Source organism: Ruditapes philippinarum, unplaced genomic scaffold (assembly GCF_026571515.1).
Source record: "Ruditapes philippinarum isolate M1 unplaced genomic scaffold, ASM2657151v2 ctg2620_1_1_1_1, whole genome shotgun sequence".
Classification (NCBI taxonomy): Eukaryota; Metazoa; Mollusca; class Bivalvia; order Venerida; family Veneridae; genus Ruditapes; species Ruditapes philippinarum.
The window spans coordinates 25680-48428 of NW_026866489.1; positions in this window are offsets into that span (position 1 = coordinate 25680).

Sequence of the window (22749 nt, forward strand, 5' to 3'; positions counted from 1 at the left end):
TTCGACTAAATCATATGATGGGTTACCTGTTAATGAATTGTTGTGTGTCTGTTCCCTGGCAGTGGTTGGGGACGAATATTCATTCCTTCTAAGAGGATAAGGGGAGTTAACATGATCCCCTTGTGGGCCATCCGAGGGGCTAATAATTTCCCCCAATTACTCTCATTTTGTTTATATTTGGTGTTCTTATATCGTTTTTAATTTCATTAGATCCAGACATGTTGTAAGGTATCCACACTATTTCACTATTTAACTAAATTTCCACACGATTTCAATTATCAGTACAAAGTATAACAAAAATGTACGCGCCTTTTGAAAACAAAGAAAAATGTTAAATCTTTAGATCTCTCTCGAGTTTTAATGAATTGTTCATACATTTTTAGTTGTAGGTAGATATTTAATATATCCAGTTATATATTTCCAATCATTTTAATTATTTCCAACTTTTTTTGCGCTGCGGATATTAAAGAACGTTACCGCCATCTTAACCGGAAGTTCACATCTTCTGGCAATGAACGAATCTTCAGAATGCGAATTTGTCCCGACGTTTATAAAGATCTATTTCGAAATTCATAGGGATTCTATTCAGCTTAAAAGTAAGTGCAATTTCTAGATCTACTCCATGTGACTCGATGTTCTTGTTGCTTATTATCCATTTTCCATCATGCATTGCAACGAAACTACATCTTGTAGATCCAGCTTTGTAAAATAATCATGAAACGACCCCGAGGACATCATGTACATTTTAGAAACATAACACGTGCTTTCTCCTGTTCATCTTCAAATGAAGAGTACTTCGGCAATGGCTACGGAAAATAAACAACAGAGACTTGCTGTAGAGAAATGAAACTTTGTTTTTACAAGAAAAGTAGACACTTTAGAGAAAAATCCTGAAAAGTCTCGAGGGTGACTTTTTTTACAAAAAAGTTTTAATTTTTATTCAACATCGTTTTGTTAATTCGTACCAGGCCAAATTTCATTTCCATTTTTAATGGAACAGACTATTTAGTGTCATAACACTTTGACGTGACGTCATTTGCGCTATTTTAAACATAGCGTTAAAGCGCGCTAATGCTAGCATTACACTATAGGTGCGTCATTGAAAAATTACTCATTTTAACAGTTTACTGTTCTTATTTTAAATATGTGATAAATAGAATATTTTATTCATTCAATCAATGGATAATATTCAGGATAAAAAGAAATAGATAGTATTACATTTTGATTTTATTGTTTTGTTTCTTTGGATTTGCAGATAGAATGGCTGGGTACATATCGGGGCATTCCAATATATATTGCGAAAAATGCTCTGCTGGTATGCTCATCTGGCTAAGCAATCTAGCGGGGCATTGCAAAATATAGTGTAAAAAATATCTGCTGGTATGCACAGATAACTAGGCAATCTTGCAGGGTATTGCTAAATATAGTGTAAAAAATGCTCTGCTTTTATGCTCTGCCGGCTAAGCAATCTAGCGGCATTCCAAAATATAGTGTAAAAAACGCTCTTCTGAATTGCTCAGATGGCTTGGCAATCTGGCAGGACATTCCTCAATATAGTGTTAAAAATGCTTAGGCAATCCAGCAGAGCATTCTGAAAAATATTGTAAAATGTTCTGCTGGAATGCTGAACTGTCTAGGCAGACTAGCAGGGCATTTTTAGATAAAGTATAAAATTGTTCTGCTGAAATGCCGAGCTGGAAGAGCAATCTAGCAGGGCATTCTTAAATACAGAGTAAAAATTCTTCGTCTTTTACTCCTTACGCATCCTCTTGTAATTCTTATGCCTCTGGAAATGTTGTTTTTATTGCGAGATCTATTTCACTGGTCTGCGTCTGCGGCTATGACTGACATCCTCGAAGACTTCCAAGATGTTGGTACAAATGGATTGGTAGCCTATTTGGGTTGTAGTAACCCTCAGAAGTCCATTTCGTTGGTCTGTACCTGATAATTGGGCAATCGTAGACTTTCTAAATGTTTTTAGTGCCAATGCAGATATTGACATTTTTGACTTCTGCATGATCCTCAAGTGTCTATTTCCTTGGTCTGCGACTGTTTCTGGGACAATACAGACTTTCAGAAATGTTTGGTGTTAATGCAGATAATGACATTTTTTAACTCTAAAGTCCATTTCGTTGGTCTGCGACTAATTCTGGAACACTCGCATACTTTCAGAAATTTTCGGTGCCAATGGAGATAATGACATTTTGTACTTTAAAGGAACCCTCCTGAGTCTATTTCGTTGGTCTTCGACTGATTCTGAGTCAATCGCAGACTTTCAGAAATTTTGGTGTCAATGGAGATAACGACATTTCTGACTTCTTGAGACCTTCCTGAGTCCAATTTGTTGGTCTGCGATTCATTCTGAGGCACTCACAGACTTTCAGGATGATTTGATATCAAGGTAGATAATGGCACTTTTACTTCTTGGGATCATCAAGGGTTCATTTTTTTGGTCTGCGACTTATTCTTGGTCACTCGCAGACTTAAAGGAATTTTTGGTGCCAATAAAGGTAATTACATTTTTGACATCGTTTGACCTACCTGAGTCCATTTTGTTGGTCTACGACTGATTATTGGGCACTTGCAGACTTTCAGAAATTTTCGGTGCTAATGCAGATAATGACATTTTAGAGTAAAAATGCTCTGCTTCTGGCTTAGGGACCCTTAAAATCATTCCTGAAAGTCTGCGAGTGTCAAAGAATCAGTAGCATACCAACAAAATGGACTCTTGAGGATTCCTAGAAGTCAAAATTGTCAATATCTGCATTGGCACGAAAATTCCTGAAAGTCTGCGAGTGTCCATGAAAAAGTCGCGAGACAATGAAATAGTCTCTTTAAGGTCCCTAGAAGTCAAAACATTATTATTCATTTTGGCACCAAAATTTCCATAAAGTCTGCGAATGCCTCAGAAGTGCCTAGAAGTCGAAAATGTCAATAAAACGTTGACAATAATAAATCCTGGATCTCAGAATCAGTCTGCCAGATAATAATTGATGCAGAGCAATTTAATACTATATGTAAGAATTATAGTTCTTAATTGTTAATTTATTTATTATAATCACATAATTTTCATAGTTTGATTGTTTCGATAGTATTTACTATTTAAAACATTGTTTGACTCATTCAATTTAACATAGCTTCACTATTTCCGCCAAACGTAACGTCTTATTTTGTTTCCCGTAAAAAGACGTCATTAAATTGTTTTACGGTGACGTCATTAACCGTTACTTTGATATGTTGTTTTGCCTTGGGCGGAAGTGCTTAAATTGTTGATGTGTTTTGTTTATTGATGTTTTCCAATGGAAAGTAGATCATAATCGGTAAGCAAGTTATTAATTATGTATGAATTTTAATAGTAAATTCAATATTGTTTAAATGATGATGAACTTTACAATATTTGCCGTGAATTAAATTATAAACGGAATTATTCGCGGAAATATAAAATAACAATATTATTTTAATAGATTTAAGTCTATAATTGTAAAGGTGATATCGTATATTTATGATTTGTATTAGCATTATTATTTTAGACAATTTATTGTATTTTATTTAAATGCATTGTAATCAGTATTTAGTTTGTTTATTTATTATTTTCAGAGAATCGCATTGTTGTATCACATTGATATATTATTCCATGAATGAGAATAAAGAAAAGTGTTGAAATCTGCGCATTCTTGACTATTTTAACGGAAAACATTTACAATTCTCGATTTTACAATTCTCGATTTTACTGTGACGAAAATGCCGTCAACAAATAGTGCGGAAACTTGTAATCAGGAGTTTGTCAGTTTGAAGAGATCAAGAAGTGCAAATGGCGCTCAACTGACGAAACTATACAATGAACTTGAAAAGAGCATGATGTTCTACAATAATATAGAAGAGGTAAAACTATTGAACAATAAATTATGTGAACGCTTTGAACATTTCAAATTAGTGCATTTACAATGTTTAGATTTGTGCGCGCAACCGGAAGTTGTTGCAGACTTGGAAGCGAACTTTGAGAGCTGTTTGAAGAACTTTGAAGAATTCAGGGAAAGATTTTCTCAGTGGATCGCGGGAGCTATTGGACCGCAAGATGGAGAAAATATTCCTTTAGAAAATGACGCAGAGTCAAATGTCAGCCGTTGAAGTTCACGTACTTCAGTCTCGTCGCGCCGGAAAAGCAAAGCGTTTAATAGCAGAACACAAATTAAAACAACTTAAAAAGAAACAAGAACTTGAACGAGCTCGCCGAGATCTTGAAATGAAACAACAGTTGTTAGATCAGCAGTCGGAATTAGAAGAAGCAGAGATAGAAGAAATGGTGTGGTTAGAAACAACACAGGAAGAAACCGGGGTCATATCTAACAATCAAAATGCTCAGCCTGACGTACAAAACAATATGACTAATCATATTCAGGTGAACAACCGTACAGATTCTGTGAGAAATATAACTTTGACACAGTCCAGACCGGAAATGAACAGATCGTGTATACCGGAAGTTGACAGTGAGACATCGAACATTGACAGATCATTTCAAAGATTGGCATCAGCACTTCATGAAGGATTCAACTTACCGAAGCCAGAACTATTGACATTTGATGGGAAGCCTGAAGGATACTGCAAATTTATCAAAAACTTTGAAACAAATATTGAAAGCAGAATAAGTGACAATAATTTAAAGCTAAGTTATCTCATTCAGTACAGGTAAGGCAAAATCTAGTATAGAAGATTGTGTTTTGTTAGAACCGGAAGAAGGTTATAAACGTGCTAGGTCAATATTATTGTCTAGATTTGGCAGACCACATTTAATTGCAGGTCTTACATTGATAACTTGGTAAATGGTGCTCAGATTAAAGCGTCCGATGTTGAAGGGCTATCTAAATTATCTTTAGAGATGCAGAAATGTGAAATTACACTTTCTCAGTTAGGATTTTCCTCTGATATTGATAATACAGAAAATTTAAGATGCATTGTTAGGCGGCTCCCAACACATATAAGGGTAAAATGGGTAGAAGTAGCACATTATATAAATGAGTCAGGTAGAGTGCCGCGCTTTTCAGATTTGTCTAAATTTGTAGACGAAAAATCACGTATCGCTAACTCCATGTATAGCTATGATCTTTGTAAAAACAATGATTTTATCAAGAAAGAAACCAGAAACAGTTCTGGCAAATATTAAAGTAATGATAGACCAAAGGTTACTACTCTAAATACACATACTGAAGAAAACGGTCATGAAAGTAGTAGATGCATTTGTTGTTCAGGTAACTGTGCAGAGTTATCACTGTGTAACAAGTTCAAGTCAATGAGTCTCAATGATCGTTATAAACTGGTAAGATCACTTAAATTGTGTTACAATTGTTTTAAAAGGTAAACATTTTACAAAACAAGTGTAGAAACCAAAATATGTAATGTTACTAATTGTAATGTCAAACACCACATTTTGTTACATAGTTGGGTAAAAACCCGATAATGGCCACACAGCAGTGCAGTCCGTCGTGTAACTGTGCAGCAACAGAAGGTTCTACTGTAAAAAATTGTCTGGGTATTATTCCTGTAATAGTTAGGGTGGGGACGGTAGTTCTTGTCAGACATATGCCCTGCTAGATGATGGGGCCGATAAAACCTTATGTGATGAAAGATTGTTACGGAGCCTGAATATAACCGGTAAGCCCGTCACATTCCGGATGTCTACGGCAAACTCACGTGAAGGTATTATACATGGTCAGGAGGCCGACTTGGATATTCAACCTATCGATGGAAATGAAAGTATTACCTAAGAAAAGTCTGGTCAGTAAAGTCATTACCGATATCAACTCGATCTGCAGCTAAATATGCAGATATCCGAAACTTACCGTACTTATCCGGTATAAATATTCCAGATATAGACACTAATGACGTTATGATGTTAATAGGGACGGATTCACCTATTGCACATATACCGCTAGAAGTGAAATTCGGAAATAGCGATGAACCGTACGCGATACGCACTCGTCTTGGATGGGCTATACGCGGTCCAGTCCCAACTATGAAAGAATCCAACGATATTAATATAAATTTCTTTGAGTCACGTGACATGTTGTTACAGCAACAAATTGAGCGTTTGTGGACAACAGACTTTAATGATAAATCACAAGTGAAGAGTTGCATGTCTGTAGAAGATAAAAATGCTATGAAATCCATGGAATCAACTTTAACTCGCGAGGATGGTCATTACAAGATTGGCCTCCCTTGGCGTGATGGAAATTCATCATTCGTAAATAATATACCGCTTGCTCAAGCCAGATTACAGCAGTTGAAGTGCAAGTTGTCAAGTGACAATACTTTGCATGATATGTACAGAACTACTGTAAATGGTTACATTGCAAATGGCTATTCATCGGATGTAGATTACATGGTACCAGAGAAAACGCGTGTTTGGTATACGCCGCATCATCCAGTAACAAATGTGTATAACGCTTCTGAAACAGACAAATTAGATGTTTGGCTGCATGGACCAACATTTCTTAGTAAAGATAGGGAACACTGGCCTAAGTATTCAGGTAATATTATCCCGGAAGTGAGTGAAGATGATGTTGAGGTAAGGAGAGAAATTGCTATTAACGTTATCACTTGTGATACTATTGGGAAGATAATTGAATACTACTCAGATTGGTTCAAACTTAGACGTGCAGTGGCATGGCTTTTGGGATACAAGGATTATTGCAAACAGCGATATCTGCATCATGATGTAGTGGTTGAAAAGGATAATCTCACCTTGACTGAACTAAAGACATCTTCTAGCCCAGTTGTGAAATACGTTCAGACGGAATGCTTTGCCGATGAGTTAATAAACTTGCAAAAAGGAACTAATGTTAAAGGTGAAAGTCCGATAGCTTCATTAAATCCAATACTTAAAGATGGTTTAATACGTACAAAAGGACGCATTATTTACCATGATGAAACGAAATGTCCAATCATTCTACCGAAACGGCATCATTTAACTACTTTAATGATACGTTTTTACCACGAAAGTCAAGGTCACGTCGGAGTACAACAAGTTTTAGCAGCTACACGAACAAGATACTGGATAATAAATGGACATAGCGCTGTCAAACAGGTAGTAAGGAATTGTGTACCATGTAAGCGCAAAAATAATCCACTTTGTAAGCAACAAATGGGACCGTTACTTGATGAGCAAATCACACCAGATAAACCACCGTTCTCATTTATCGGCATAGACTTTTTTGGTACTTTGATGGTAAAATCAGGAAAGTCCAAAGTAAAGAGATATGGATGTATTTTTTCTTGTTTAACATCAAGGGCCGTCCATTTAGAAGTTACTCATAGTTTAAGTACAGATTCGTTTATCGCCGCATTGCAACGATTTATTAGCCGGAGAGGTCTACCGGAAAAGGTATATAGTGACAACGGAACCAATCTAGTAAGTGGAGATTGTGAATTACGCAAGTCCTTACGAGAGTGGAATAAATCCGAAATTGGACAATTCATGTAGCAGCGGGAAATCGAATGGAACTTTAACCCTCCGTCAGCTAGTCACATGGGCGGTATATGGGAACGGATGATACGATCGACACGTGCAATTTTGAGATCGTTATTCAAAGAGCAGCTTCTGACAGATGAACAACTTCTTACTGTTGTAACAGAGGTTGAAAAAATACTTAATGATAGACCCATTACCCGAGTAAGCGATGACCCAAAAGACCCCCCAGTTTTAACTCCAAGCATGATTTTATTACTAAAGTCCAATACATGTATTCCACGTGGCATTTTTAGAAAAGAAGATACATATGCAAAGAGAAGGTGGAGACAGGCTCAGTATCTTGCTGATATATTCTGGAAACGATGGATTCGGGAATATATACCTACCCTACAATCTCGACAAAAATGGCTGAGACCACAAAGAGATATCCGTGAGGGCGATATTGTACTCGTGGCTCAGGAAAACATACCAAGGGGGCAGTGGCCGTTGGGCAGGGTTGAATCTATAAATGTGGGTCGGGACGGGCATACACGAAGCTGTGTGGTCAAAACTAGTATGTCACAATTCTTAAGACCAATAACTAAACTTTGCCTACTAGAATGTTCTATTTAAGTAAAGGTATACATTACAATAAGCTATTGTTTGTATAAGATGAAATCGTAACGTTTCATGGTGGGGAGTGTAAGAATTATAGTTCTTAATTGTTAATTTATTTATTATAATCACATAATTTTCATAGTTTGATTGTTTCGATAGTATTTACTATTTAAAACATTGTTTGACTCATTCAATTTAACATAGCTTCACTATTTCCGCCAAACGTAACGTCTTATTTTGTTTCCCGTAAAAAGACGTCATTAAATTGTTTTACGGTGACGTCATTAACCGTTACTTTGATATGTTGTTTTGCCTTGGGCGGAAGTGCTTAAATTGTTGATGTGTTTTGTTTATTGATGTTTTCCAATGGAAAGTAGATCATAATCGGTAAGCAAGTTATTAATTATGTATGAATTTTAATAGTAAATTCAATATTGTTTAAATGATGATGAACTTTACAATATTATGCCGTGAATTAAATTATAAACGGAATTATTCGCGGAAATATAAAATAACAATATTATTTTAATAGATTTAAGTCTATAATTGTAAAGGTGATATCGTATATTTATGATTTGTATTAGCATTATTATTTTAGACAATTTATTGTATTTTATTTAAATGCGTTGTAATCAGTATTTAGTTTGTTTATTTATTATTTTCAGAGAATCGCATTGTTGTATCACATTGATATATTATTCCATGAATGAGAATAAAGAAAAGTGTTGAAATCTGCGCATTCTTGACTATTTTAACGGAAAACATCTACACTATAATTCAGAATGCACCACAAGATTGCTTATCCAGCACAGCATTTTCACACTATTTTTCAGAATGTTCTGCTAGGTTGGCTAGCCAGCTGGGGATATAACGCAATGCAATTTAATACTATATATAGGAATGCACAGCTATATTGCCTTGTCAGCTGAGCATTCCAGCAGAGCATTTTAACACTATATTTTGGAATGTCCTGCGTAATTTCAAAGCCAGCTAAGCATTCCAGCAGAGCATTTTTACACTATATTTAGAAATTACCTGCTAGATTGCATAGCCAGCTGATGATTCCAGCAGAACATTTTTACAACATATTGTGGAATGTCCCACTATATTGCTTTGCCAGCTGAACATTGCAGCAGAGCATTTCTTGCACTACATTTAGGAATGCCCTGCGTAATTTCCTAACCAGCTAAGCATTCCAGCAGATCATTTTTACACTACATTTAGGAATGCCCTGCGTAATTTCCTAGCCAGCTAAGCAATCCAGCAGAGCATTTTTACACTATATTAAGGAATGCCCCTGCTAGATTGCCTAGCCTGCAGATCATTCCAGCAGAGCATTTTTACACTCTTTTTAGGAATGCTTATCTAGATTGCCTAGCCAGCTGTGCATTCCAGCAGAGCATTTTTACACTATATTCAGGAATGCACTGCAAGATTGCCAAGACAGCTTCGCATTCCAGCAGAGCATTTTTAAACTATATAGGAATGCCCTGCTAGATTGCCAAGCAAGCTTAGCATTCCAGCAGACCATTGTTTCACTATATTAAGTAATGATCTGCTAGATTGCTTAGCCGACTGAGCATTCCAGCAGAGCATTTTAAGGCTATATTAAGTTATGCTATGCTAGATTGCCTATCCAGCTGAGCATTCCAGCAAAACAATTTTTCACTATATTTTGGAATGTCCTGCTAGATTGCCAAGACAGCTTCGCATTCCAGCAGAGCAGTTTTTCACAATATTTAGGAATGCCCTGCTAGATTGCATAACCAGCTTAGCATTCCAGCATAGTATTTTTTCACTATATTTAGAAATGCCCTGATAGATTGTCTAGCCATCTGAGTACTCCAGCAGAGCATTTTAACACTATATTTAGTTCTGCACTGCTAGATTGCCTAGCCAGCTGAGCATTTCAGCAGAGCATTTTTACACTAAATTTAGTTTTGCACTGCTAGATTGCCTATCCAGCTGAGCATTCCAGAAGAGCATTTTTTCACTATATTTAGAAATGCCCTGCTAGATTGCCAATGCAGCTGAGTATTACAGCAAGGCAATTTTACACTATATTTAGGAATGAATGCCCAGCTAGATTGCGCAGCCAGCTGAACATTCCAGCAGAGAATTTTTTCACTATATTTAGGAATTATCTGCTTGATTGCTTAGCCAATTGAGCATTCCAGCATAGCATTTTAACGCTTTATTTAGTAATGCACTGCTAGATTGCCTAGCCAGCTAAGCATTCCAGCAGAGTATTTTTCCAAAATATTTAGGAATGCCCTGCTAGATTGCAAAGACAGCTGAGTATTACAGCAAAGCAATTTTACACTACTTTTAGGTATGCCCTGCTAGATTGCTTAGCTAGGTGAGCATTCCAGCAGGGCATTTTTCACTATATTTAGTCATGTCCTGCTAGATGCCAAGGCAGCTGAGTATTGCAGCAGATCATTGATTTCCATATATATGCATAAATTGAAATGTCTTTTTGCTAAGCTCACTGTTCACTGCTTACTTCTCACATACAACTTTATTCATGTTTATAGCGTTGAATCGGTATAACTGATATTATATGAACATGGGATAATTCAAAATTTTTAAAGTTGAGCCACGCGCTATGTGAAATAAAAAGCTACCCTCTTAGATAAAAACTAAGTGATTTTGTTTTGTTAGATGTTTAGAAATCATTGATCAATTTTCACGTCTTGCGAACACGCTGTATTGTCAAAGTTAAAGGTGAAATATTAACACACGTGGTTGAGGTTATTGACTTAAAAAGGATGTATACAGTTACATTGACCGTGGTAAAATAATGATATGAAATTTAGGTGCGGTTACGATGAATATAAATAGAAATAGTGTGTGGCGACGTAATTTTAATGTAATTAAATACAATCATTAAATGGTATCTATGAAACCAAAAATTGCACATTAACCACACTACAGGAATCCTCTTTCATAGTTGTTCACATTGTTCTACACAAGGACACGTCTTATATAGAAACACATACGCACACCTTTATACCTTATTAATGCCTAAACCTTAAATATTTGGGATGTGGCATTGCCTTGTTGACCACTTTAAAATTATGTTTTTATATATCTACATATCCATTTGTTTAAAATGTTTCACATACCAAGATGAAGTGGACATAATTTTTATTAAAATGCTTAGGGAAAATATGTTTAAGTCTTATTGATATAAACTTCAATGCCTCCAGCTTTGATATTGAATATGTACCAATGCCTTGAGAACTTGTACAAATCAAATGTTAATCATGCCCCATGAATCTAAATTCGCCCACACCCAAGAGAGTTCTTCAGAAAACTATTCCTGTATATGACTTGTGTCTGTCACTCATTCTAATACTAAATAACATATTACAATTTAACTTCGTATAAAGAGACATCTTTATGAATTCTACCTATCTAACATTTTTTGGTCAAGATCAACAGGCCATATAGTAAATGTGCAAAGACATAGGGACTTCATTCTATCTGTTTACATGCATCTTCATTTATACTCATATTCCTCTTTGTTAAACTGAGAGAACTGGCTTCCATAACTTTATATGTCACTTTTATTTTGATGTTCGCTGAAGTCTCTTCAGCTAACAGAACTGTCATTTTTACATTTAAACACACCCCTAGAAAAAATAAAGAAGCGAGTCGCTACCAGCTTTTTTAAAAGCTAACCTTGTTACATCTTAAATTATCCCGCGCAAAGAATGTGACATGCGAAATAATTATGATAAATCTCTATTGTTATCTGTCTAAAACGAAAGGAATGTAGGTAAGGCCAATAGCGGAATTTTCCGTTATTGGAGAAGTCATCAGATCAGACCTCTCCACAGTGTTGAGTATGATTGCTGGCGGCATCCATTTTTGCGTATCAAAATGAAGCTTATTTCATTAGAACCAGTCTACAAAAAATGTTATGCGCATGCTCCACTTCAAAATACGACTTAGCTTAAACGAAAAATAAACATCGAAGTACAAGGAAAAATCGGAAAATATCGTTTACGTTACTTACACTACGAGCAATGGTTCATTCCGTTTTTAATCCTTTAAACTGTATAAATCGATAATTGTCTCCGAAAATAGAAACAGTGAACATTATAGCTACAATATCACCATATGACCGAGTGGACTGTGTACCGAAAATTCGCTTTAACTTTTGAACTGGTATGACTAAATAACACAACGGAGATTTTTGGTGCAAATGGCGAAAATGGCTTTTTCTCAAGTTTGTTTTTCTCGAAATATCGTGGTTGGAGGCTCGCAGCAGTATATACAGTATTGTTTATTCCAATCAAATGATATATATAACTTTAATGTAAATCTGGGACTTAAAATTGTTTGATTAATATACTTTATGCCCGTTTTGGAAAATTTCTGTCTTTTATGCAAAATATCTTAATATTTTCGAAATAAACAAATCTTCAACAGCTGCAAAAAGACCTTTCGCATGCTTCTTTTGAAAGAAGCAAACTTGTATAATGTGTGTCGGACTTAACTACTGAATTTACAATCATATGTTTTTCAGAAGAATAAAAATCAGTGAAAACACTTATTTCATTTTTTACATCTAGATATATATGCAAAATAAAGACCTTGTTGGCGTTTGCTGCACAGTGGAAGGAAGTTAGCTGTTTGGAATGTTTTTTTTTTGTGTTATATTTAACCTTGTATAGCTATTAGTCAGTATATTATTTCTAAGTTAGTAACATTCATGTATCTTATATTCATTTCAAATTGTGTACAATATTGTGGGCCCTATAAATCTTTGTAGCAAACCATTGCCAATATCGATCGTCACAAACTGAACTTAACTTTTTTATTTGACCGTAAAAAAGAATACAAATATTTACAAAATATATCACTACAGAAAGTCGTTCTTCTGTATTATTTTAATATTGAGTATAGAAATAAATTGCATACTTCTGCAAACAATGACAAATGCGAACGATGTATAAGACACGTCATGCACAAATTCTTTTATATTCGCCGACTTCAGATAACTAGTTGGCGAGTCTTTTCATACCAACATGCCTTAACGTGCGTGAGGCATTTAACTTCGTAATGAAATGATTTAAGTATTTCGAATGGAAACCGAAAGAAGAAAAAACTGTTAAAGACAAAATTTATTGTCTTCAACATTGACATAATACGCATTTAAAAGAATATTGAAAGGAAGCTAAATGATCGTGCGATACTACATTTTAGCTGTGAATACGATTACTTGTCGTTACACTAAAACATTTAAGCTGTTGCTCATACAGATCACTTTAAATTTGAAAAATATTTTCCTTGATTATATCTCATGTAAAGTTATGGTAAAACAAAAGAAAAATAACAAAGAAAAATCTTGTTACAAAAGGAAATAAAACCCATCTTTATTACAACAGAGACACTATGTTTTGCTTTTCTAAAACAAAATAACTTTTAAACTATTCAAAACAGTGTACACGTTAGACTTCGTGCAATTTTTATTATTTTCAATATATGTACCTGATGTTATTTTTCATAACTATAGATAAAGACAATCGTAGTACATTAGCTTAGATATCCCTTAAATCCCTAATTATAGCACAGGGCTATATTATATATAAGTCATTGGCGACCCTTCGGCCAAAGACCTGCACTCGGTGTACACTCAAAATTAGCCGAGGTACGCCCCTGAAATTGTGTTTTTTTGTTTCTGTAAGAGAAACTATACATTTATGCACTTGCAAGTTCAAATTTTAAATATGGTAACGCAAAAAAAGTATACAATATGAAAAACAATAACATGTATACATAATGAAAAAACAAGGTAAACAAGGAAGGGCGGCATTCAAATAACTCGCCCCCCAACTCGACCTATCAGCAAAAACAAGTGGCAATGAGCCCAGGACGACCCAAAACAAAAACAAAACAGGGCGCAAGGCAGAACGATTGAGTTTGTACATGAGAGATAGTGAAAAGTGCAACATCCCTCACGACCCCTAGCACCAAAGTTAAACGTGCTGGAATCAATGATCCGAAGGCCCAGATTTTTTTTCTAAGTACATGTAATAAGGTACAGTGGTCTTTGGTAATAGATAATTATTTAAGTCTTTACATCATAACCATTTGACTAGACATTGACCATGTAGTATCTTCACACGTTGATAAACTTGGCAGTGGTTGCATCGTTTGTCAGATTGTATTGGGTTTGAACAAATGAACAAAGGGCAATAACTCCAAAATAAGGCAAGGCAGAATTAAGTTTCTTTAGCACTGCACTTCTATCCAATGACATATATCTACCTACAAAGATTTATGTTGATATTTCTTATAGTTTTAGAGTTATTCCCCGGACAAAATTCAAAGTGTTAAAATAAACAAAGGGCAATAACTCCAAAATAAGGCAAGGCAGAGTTATGGTTCTTTAGCACCGCACTTCTACACAATGAGATCTATCGACCTACAAAGTTTCATATTGATATCTTTTATAGTTTTAGAGTTATATTCCGGACAAAGTTCAAAGTGTAAAAATAAACAAAGGGCAATAATTAAAAAAAAAATTGCAAGGTAAAGTTACTGCACTGCAAATCTACTCAATGAGATCTTTCTACCTACAAAGTTTCATCTTGATATCTCTTGTTGATTCAAAGTTATGTCCCGGACAATAATAGCGGACGGACGGACAGACGGACGGACAATTGGCGACTATATGCTAACCCTTCGGGGAGCATAAAAAGTAACGAAACGAAATATAAAATTATTTAGGTTTTAATTAATGTTTGCCATCGTTAAATAACGAAGTAACATGTTAACACGACAAGTATTTGCTATTAAACTCTAACCCCCATGATTAACAATGATAAATAAACAATGCAATATGATCAGTCTTAAACTGTATATCAGAACGCTGGATATTTATCATTTCAGAAAATCTTAGAAAAACCAGCGTAAGCTAAAAGACACATCGTCATATTTTTAAGATTAACTAAATTTTCATCATTATTTCCAAAATCATTAACCAACTTAAGAAGTATATCCGAAGTTACCGGTTCTTTCCTTGAAACACGATGTCCCCGAATTCTATGAGCAGCCTCCCTGACTGATTTCACTAAAAAAGATGAACACGGATTATTTAAATTTCTTGCTAAATAATAAGCCCATTGCATACCATAAAATGCATCATCCACAGTAGATGGAGAATAACAACTTTGTATTAAAGACTAAGTTTTAAGAAAAATCCGCATCATTGGCAGGGAAAACGATCAAACCATGCTGCCTGACCCATTTATTCCAACTGTTTTATAATCTCTGGAATTTTTTACTCGTATTACACACGGGGGAGGAAGTGTTACACGAAGGATGGAGTTCTTATGATAACTTGTTCAGGAGTTCTTGTGATAACTGTCACGGAGTTCGTCGGAAAACATCTGTATATACTACAAAAACACTCGTTAAAAATGGTTATTTTCATCTTTCCAAAATGAGTTTTAGGTGCTAAATTAAACTTTAATGATTAAGCTTGTCTTACATCTTGCATTATGTGTCAAAAACTAATTCACAGACTATTTTTCATCGCCTCTTGCTTCAAATCTGGTAGTTTTGAGTAAAATTTCCAAATTATTTGCCAATTCACAAGTTTTGACTTGTTTATTTCTGGTCTTCATTCTTGCCATACATAATTACCTAATTATAATGCAAAATTGCAAACATAAAGCACCGACTAACAGATTTATACCCGATTTTTCAAATATCCCGGAGTTCTTGTGATAACACTGAAGATGTCACAGAGTTCTTATGATAACTTTTGTTATTGCCAGTGTGTTTCTTGCGCTAAATCACGGTACGTGTTGGCGTTTATTATCATTCAATAAGATTATAATCATTATGAAATGCAGTACGATCATCCTTTGCACATAAATGTGGACAAAACGTTGGTCTTATGTGTCTGCAAAGGATAAATAGGTGATAGGCTATCATCTACAGTAAAAATTGAACTAGCGGCCACTGATATTCAGCAGCATAATGGCTTAAACCACAAAACAAGAATGTCTCAAAACGTACACGTTGTTCTCAGTTTCACATGTTTTAAGCAACCACCTTTCTTAAGCAGACAATATATAAGCATGCTTCCCTTACCTAAGGGCTAAGTAATTTGTATCATTTTATACCATAATGAATAAGCATATAACCAGGATAATTTCCACACCTATGTCTTAAAAAAGTACGATACAAGATAAAAACTCAACTGCGGTTGGCTCTGCTGTTGTACATAGAAAACAAATGTTTCTCTGATTGATGCAGTAACATAGAATGATGCTTAACTGAGAAAAAATAGACTGTATGTCTGGATGAAAATGATAAAGGGCCAGAAAACTGCTAGGGGCCGGAAACTGCTAGGAAACCAGTACATAAATCCTTTTTCCAGTCTACGAAATCTGTGTCAAACAAAAAAATACTATGAAAAAGAAACGGGGGTAAGAAATAATATCTCTTGAACTAAAATTCACTCAAAACCAACATTATATATCCTATTTTTTGTGCAAAGGATGAGCGTACTACATTTCATAATGATTTACAATCTCATTGAATAATAAAAAACGCTAAAACGTGCCGTGATTTAGGGCAAGAAACACACTGGCAATAACAAAAGTTATCATAAGAACTCTGTGACATCTTCAGAGTTATCACAAGAACTCCGGGACATTTGAAAAATCGGGTATAAATCTGTTAGCCGGTGCTTTATGTTTGCAATTTTGCATTAGAATTAGGTAATTATGTATGGCAAGGATGAAGACCAGAAATAAACAGGTCAATACTTGTGAATTGGCAAATAATTTGGAAATTTTACTCAAAACTACCAGATTTGAAGCAAGAGGCGATTAAAAATGGCCTGTGAACTAGTTTTTGACACATAATGCAAGATGTAAGACAAGCTTAATCATTAAAGTTTAATTTAGCACCTAAAACTCATTTTGGAAAGATGAAAATAACCATTTTTAACGAGTGTTTTTGTAGTATATACAGATGTTTTCCGACGAACTCCGTGACAGTTATCACAAGAACTCCTGAACAAGTTATCATAAGAACTCCATCCTTCGTGTAACACTTCCTCCCCCGTGTTACAGTCTTTTGATGAAAAGCGACTTCCAGAAGCGAAGCAGCCAGGGAGGATAACTCTGGATTATCGTACACTTTGTGACTAAAGTGTTTCATTATTTAATCTGAAAAAATGTATAATAAATTCACTCGTTAAGAAAACTGATCGAATTAGAATTAAGTAAGAATAGCGTAAAAAAAATAAACATTAATGGCCTGCCTGACCACTTATTTACAATATATATTTTTAATTTGTGCCTTGGCCAAGTAACCCCAAACTAATCTCATTAGTTTAAGTTTGCTTTAAACATAAAGTACAAATCGTGTCCAATTATAAGGCATGTGCCCTACAATGACTCATTTTTCCTGGCCCTGGACTAGTCTTATCTTATAAGGAAACAATGTTATGGTCAAGTGACCCTTTACAGAATGGAAATTTACATACGCTAGCCCTGGCCAAGTGGCCCTGGACTATAATTTCTTTAATGAAAACAATGTCATAGTCAAGTGACCATTGACTGAATGAAAAAAAAACACTAGCCCTGGCCAAATGTCCCTGGACTAACCATATCTTAAAGAAAAAACAACGCAAACTAACGAACACTCTTCCTAATCATTTCTTAAAATATATATGCAAAAATGAAACAGCGCAATGGTACAAACTTGCCTTTGACTGATCCACAATACCAAAAACAAGTTGGCTATGGCTCTATAAATTAGCATTATGAGAATTATAAATCACCTCCGGAGTTCTTACAAAAAAAATTAAATCGCTCATCCAATATTAAAATTCATATAACAAGATCCGCTATCATGACATAAATTTAAAACTCGAATCCAAACTTTGCCCAGCTTCTATAGCCATTTGTTAATATTTTGTCATGAGTTTACATACATTGCCTTAAGCCAAAATCATTGACACAACTTTCCCAGTTACATTTGCAATTTCCCTAGCGGTCAGAGACGTCAAATATGATAAACAATTGGAAATAGCTTCTCTCGTGCTATCGTTCTTCTTTCAGAAATACCAATTGAATAAACAGATAAATTCCAAACTAAAGCAAGCCATTCCAAAATTTGAACAAGGATGAAAACTTAACTTTCTAAATTCAAAATAAAACCTACATGTTAAACAACATTTTTACAAATTAAGCATCCTGAAGAGTTGAATCAAAATTTCTATTTACCCCCAATTAATCATCTAGAAAAAGCACTAAACGAACACCATTTTGCCTGATGTACCTAATTACAGCTCTAAAGCATTTCGAGAATTTATATGAATGGAGCAGAAATAGGACCAAATGGCAATACAGTAAAAACAAAATACTTTCTCTTGCCTTTAATATTCCAAGAAAATCCCAGAAATATCTATATGATGGTAAGCAGAATTTTTGTCAAATTTAAACAAATTTAACCATCTTAAAAAGCATTTCAAAAGCTACTTTCCAGTCTTCAAACTTAAAGTGCTCCTTCCAAATAAACATATTTAAAAGACTTAGATCAGGAATCAGGCTTTTCTTGCCAGTGCTATTTATAGCAACAGAATGGGAATTAAAACATAGAATTTAAAAGGTACGTCTAAAATGCATCACGCATTAACCAAATCTAAAACAACATCCGTTACAAAATTGGAAATAGCAGATTTGTTATTACGTAAAACGTAACTCATAGGAGTTTCTGAAATGGAATCTTATATCCAAATTCTATGATATCAAGAACACAATATCATGGGCTTTAAGGTATTCTTCCAAAATTGTACATTTTTACAAAGCCTGCCTTTACGGAAGGCTGAGCTTTAACATTATCGGACATGTTTGATAATTAGTATTTAAAACTTGCTATGAAAAAGTAAAGTTTTACAATCAGCAAAATCAGTGAAAAAATACTCATCATGTATCTTCTGTTGACTCCCTGTTTTGATGGTTGACAACTTGAGCGGAAAGTCTCCACCATTTCGCCATGAGAGTATGCTGAATCCTCATGAAGTGGGTTTTGTGTGGGGGCCTGTATTTTGCTTGGGCAATCTGGTCGATAGTGTGCAATCCCACCGCATGAGAAACATTGAATGAAGGAAGGATTTCGTCAAAACTGACGAAAAGAGCTTGGTATAGTCGAATTACCCGAAAATACTGCTGACCACAGTTGACTGTCCATACAATAAGTACAGGAGCAGAGGTGAACGAAGAGCTCGAGCTTGACTTTTTGCTCGGGCGTGGTTCTTATTCTCAAGAGTCTGTTTTTCCGCACGACGGAGCTTCTTGTCATTCTCACTATCACTGGCACGTTCATCGGATAGATACTCGTTGACTGTACCCAAAACAACTGGTGACTTGTCGGCCATTTTAATGAGCTTGTTGCGACGACTCAGATTTTTATAAATGTCACAGAGGCTGTCCAAAACAGACTGACGCCTTTCACTTTCTTTAGCAAGTTTTCAATCTAAATCTTGAATCTAGTAAGAACAAGATATGTTTGTTAAACATGTATGCCTCCTATCGGCAGCCAATTAGTCATGTGATCAGGTTATTATGCATGACTTCTGACCTAGTAACCAAAAAAAAAATAATAGAATTATCTACTGGTCATGACTAGTCACAAGGTAATAATTATTATTTTATGAATCATGTAGGCCTCGTTAATGACAGCCAAGTTGTTATATTACATAAGACCCTCAAATGTGTTTACCAAAGGCACTTTTACTTTAATATAAATATATCAACAAAGGCAACTTGAGCTGTTGAGTTATTGGTCAGAAACCGTCTTTAAGTACAAAGTCAATAAGATACTGACCCTTGACCCAAAAATTAATAGGGGTCATTTACTGGCCAAGACCAATGCACCTACAAAGTTTGAGGGCCAGCACCTATGGGCTTGTCGAGTTATTGATCGGAAACCGTTTTCACCTACAAGGTTAATATGACCTTGACCTTTGACTGCTTGAACCCAAAATCAATAAGGGTCATCTAATTGTCAAGTCAAACCAAATGTACTTACGAAGTTTTGGGGGCCAACAGCTCATGGGTTGTCAAGTTAATGATCCGCAACCGTTTTTACCTACAAGATGAATATGACCTTGATCTTTGACCCCCTCGACCCCAAAATCAATTGGGGTCATCTACTGGTCATGAGCAATCATGATATCAAGTTTAAAGTTCCTAGGCCTTAACGTTCTTAAGTTATTGATCTGAAACTGTTTTGATCTAGAAGGCCAATGTTACCTTGACCTTTGACACCTTAACCCTAAAATATGCTGGTCATGACCAATCATTAAACAAAGTTTGAATTTCCTCGACCTAAACATTCTTTAGTTATTGAGAGTACACTGATTTTACTGACAAGGTCAATGTGACCTAGACCTTTCACCTTGACCCCAAAATCAAAAGGGTTCATCTGTTGGTCATGAACAATCATTGTACCAAGTTTGGAGTTTCCAGGTCTAAGCGTCCTTCAGGTATTGAGTGGAAACCGTTTTTAACTACAAGTCAATGTGACATTGACCTTTGACCCCTTGACCCCAATATCCATAGGGTTCATCTGCTGGTCATGAACAATCATCATACCAAGTTTGAAGTTCCTTGCCCAAAGCCTTCCTTAGTTATTGATTAGAAACCGTTTTTACCTACAAGGTTAATGTGACCTTGACCTTTGACCCCTTGATCTTAAAATCAATAGAAGTCATCTGCTTGTCATGAACAATCATCATACAAAGTTTGATGTTCCTAGGCTTAGCCTTCTTCAGTTATTGATCGGAAACCGTTTTTACCTACAAGGTCAATGTGACCTTGACCTTTGACCCCTTGACCATTAAGTTAATAGGGTCATCTGCTGGTCATGACGAGTCATCATACTAAGTTTGGAGTACCTAGGCCTGAGCGTTCTTAAGTTATCACTCGGAAACCGTTTTTACATACAAGGTCAATGTGACCTTGACCTAAGACTTCTTGACCCCAAAATCAATAGGGGTCATCTTCTGGTCATGAACAATCATCATACTAAGTTTAAAGTTCCTTGGCCTAAGTGTTCTTTAGTTATCACTCGGAAACCAGTCGGTCGGTCCGTAGACCAAATGGTTTCCGAATGATTGATCATGACCAGCAAATGACCTATATAGATTTTGACATTGACCTTGTAGGTAAAAACAGTTTCCGAGTTATAACTTAAGAACGCTTAGACCTAGGAACTTCAAACTTTGTATGATAGTTGTTCATATCCAGCAGATTAACCCTTTTGATTTTGGGGTCAAAGGCCAAGGTCACATTGACCTTGAAGGTAAAAACGGTTTTCGATCAATAGCTACAAAACACTTAGGCTTAGGAACTTCAAACTAGGTATAATGATTGGTCATAATCAGCAGATGACCCCTATTAACTTTGGGGTCACGGGGTCAAAGGTCAAGGTAAAATTGACCTTGTAGGTAAAAACGGTTTCCGATCAATACCTTAAGAAGGATTAGGCCTAGGAACTTCAAAATTGGTATGATGATTGGTCATGACAAGCAGATGACCTCTATTGATTTTAAGATCAAGGGGTCAAAGGTCACATTGACCTTGTAGGTAAAAACGGTTTCTATTAAAAAAACTAAAGAACGCTTAGGCCAAGGAACTTCAAACTTGGTATGATGATTGTTCATGACCAGCAGATGAACCCTATTGATTTTGGGGTCAAGGGATCAAAGGTCAATATCACATTGACTTGTAGTTAAAAATGGTTTCTACTCAATATCTATCTAAAAGACACTAAGGCCTATGCACTTCAAACTTGGTATGATGATTGTTCATGACCAGCAGATGAACCCTATTGACTTTGGTGTCAAAGGTCAAGGTCACATTGACCTTCTAATAAAAAACGGTTTCTGATCAATAACTAAAGAACGCTTAGGCCTAGGAACTTCAAACTTGGTATAGTGATTGTTCATGACCAGCAGATGAAGCCTATTGATTTTGGGGTCAAGGGTCAAAGGTCAAGGTCACATTGACTTGTAGATAAAAATGGTTTCCACTAAGTACCTAAAGGACACTTAGGCCTAGGAACTTCATACTTGGTATGATAATTGTTCATGACCAGCAGATGAACTCTATTGATTTTGGGGTCATAGGTCAAGGTCACATTGACTTGAAGGTAAAAACGGTTTCCACTCAATACCTGAAGGACGCTTAGACCTAGAAACTCCATACTTGGTACAATGATTGTTCATGACCAACAGATGAACCCTATTGATTTTGGGGTCAAAGGTCAAGGTCACATTGACCTTGTCAGTAAAATCAGTGTCCTCTCAATAACTAAAGACTGTTTAGGTCGAGGAACTTCAAACTTGGTTTAATGATTGATTAACTGTTTTAAATTGGTACCAGGACATATTCGATATACATTTTACAAGTTTAGAGTAGATAGTGTCACAAAGTTATGAGGATAAAATGCTATAGTATATAGACATAAAAAAACATCATTATAATGTATTAATAACTATTTTCTCTGAAAAAAAAAACCACTGGTGGCAATCGAATCGATCCAAGCGACCGGTGCCGGAACATTCATTGTTATTAGGAAAAGTGCCTATTCAAATTGCCCTATCATTATATATAGATTTAAATGATATTTACAAAAATAACTTG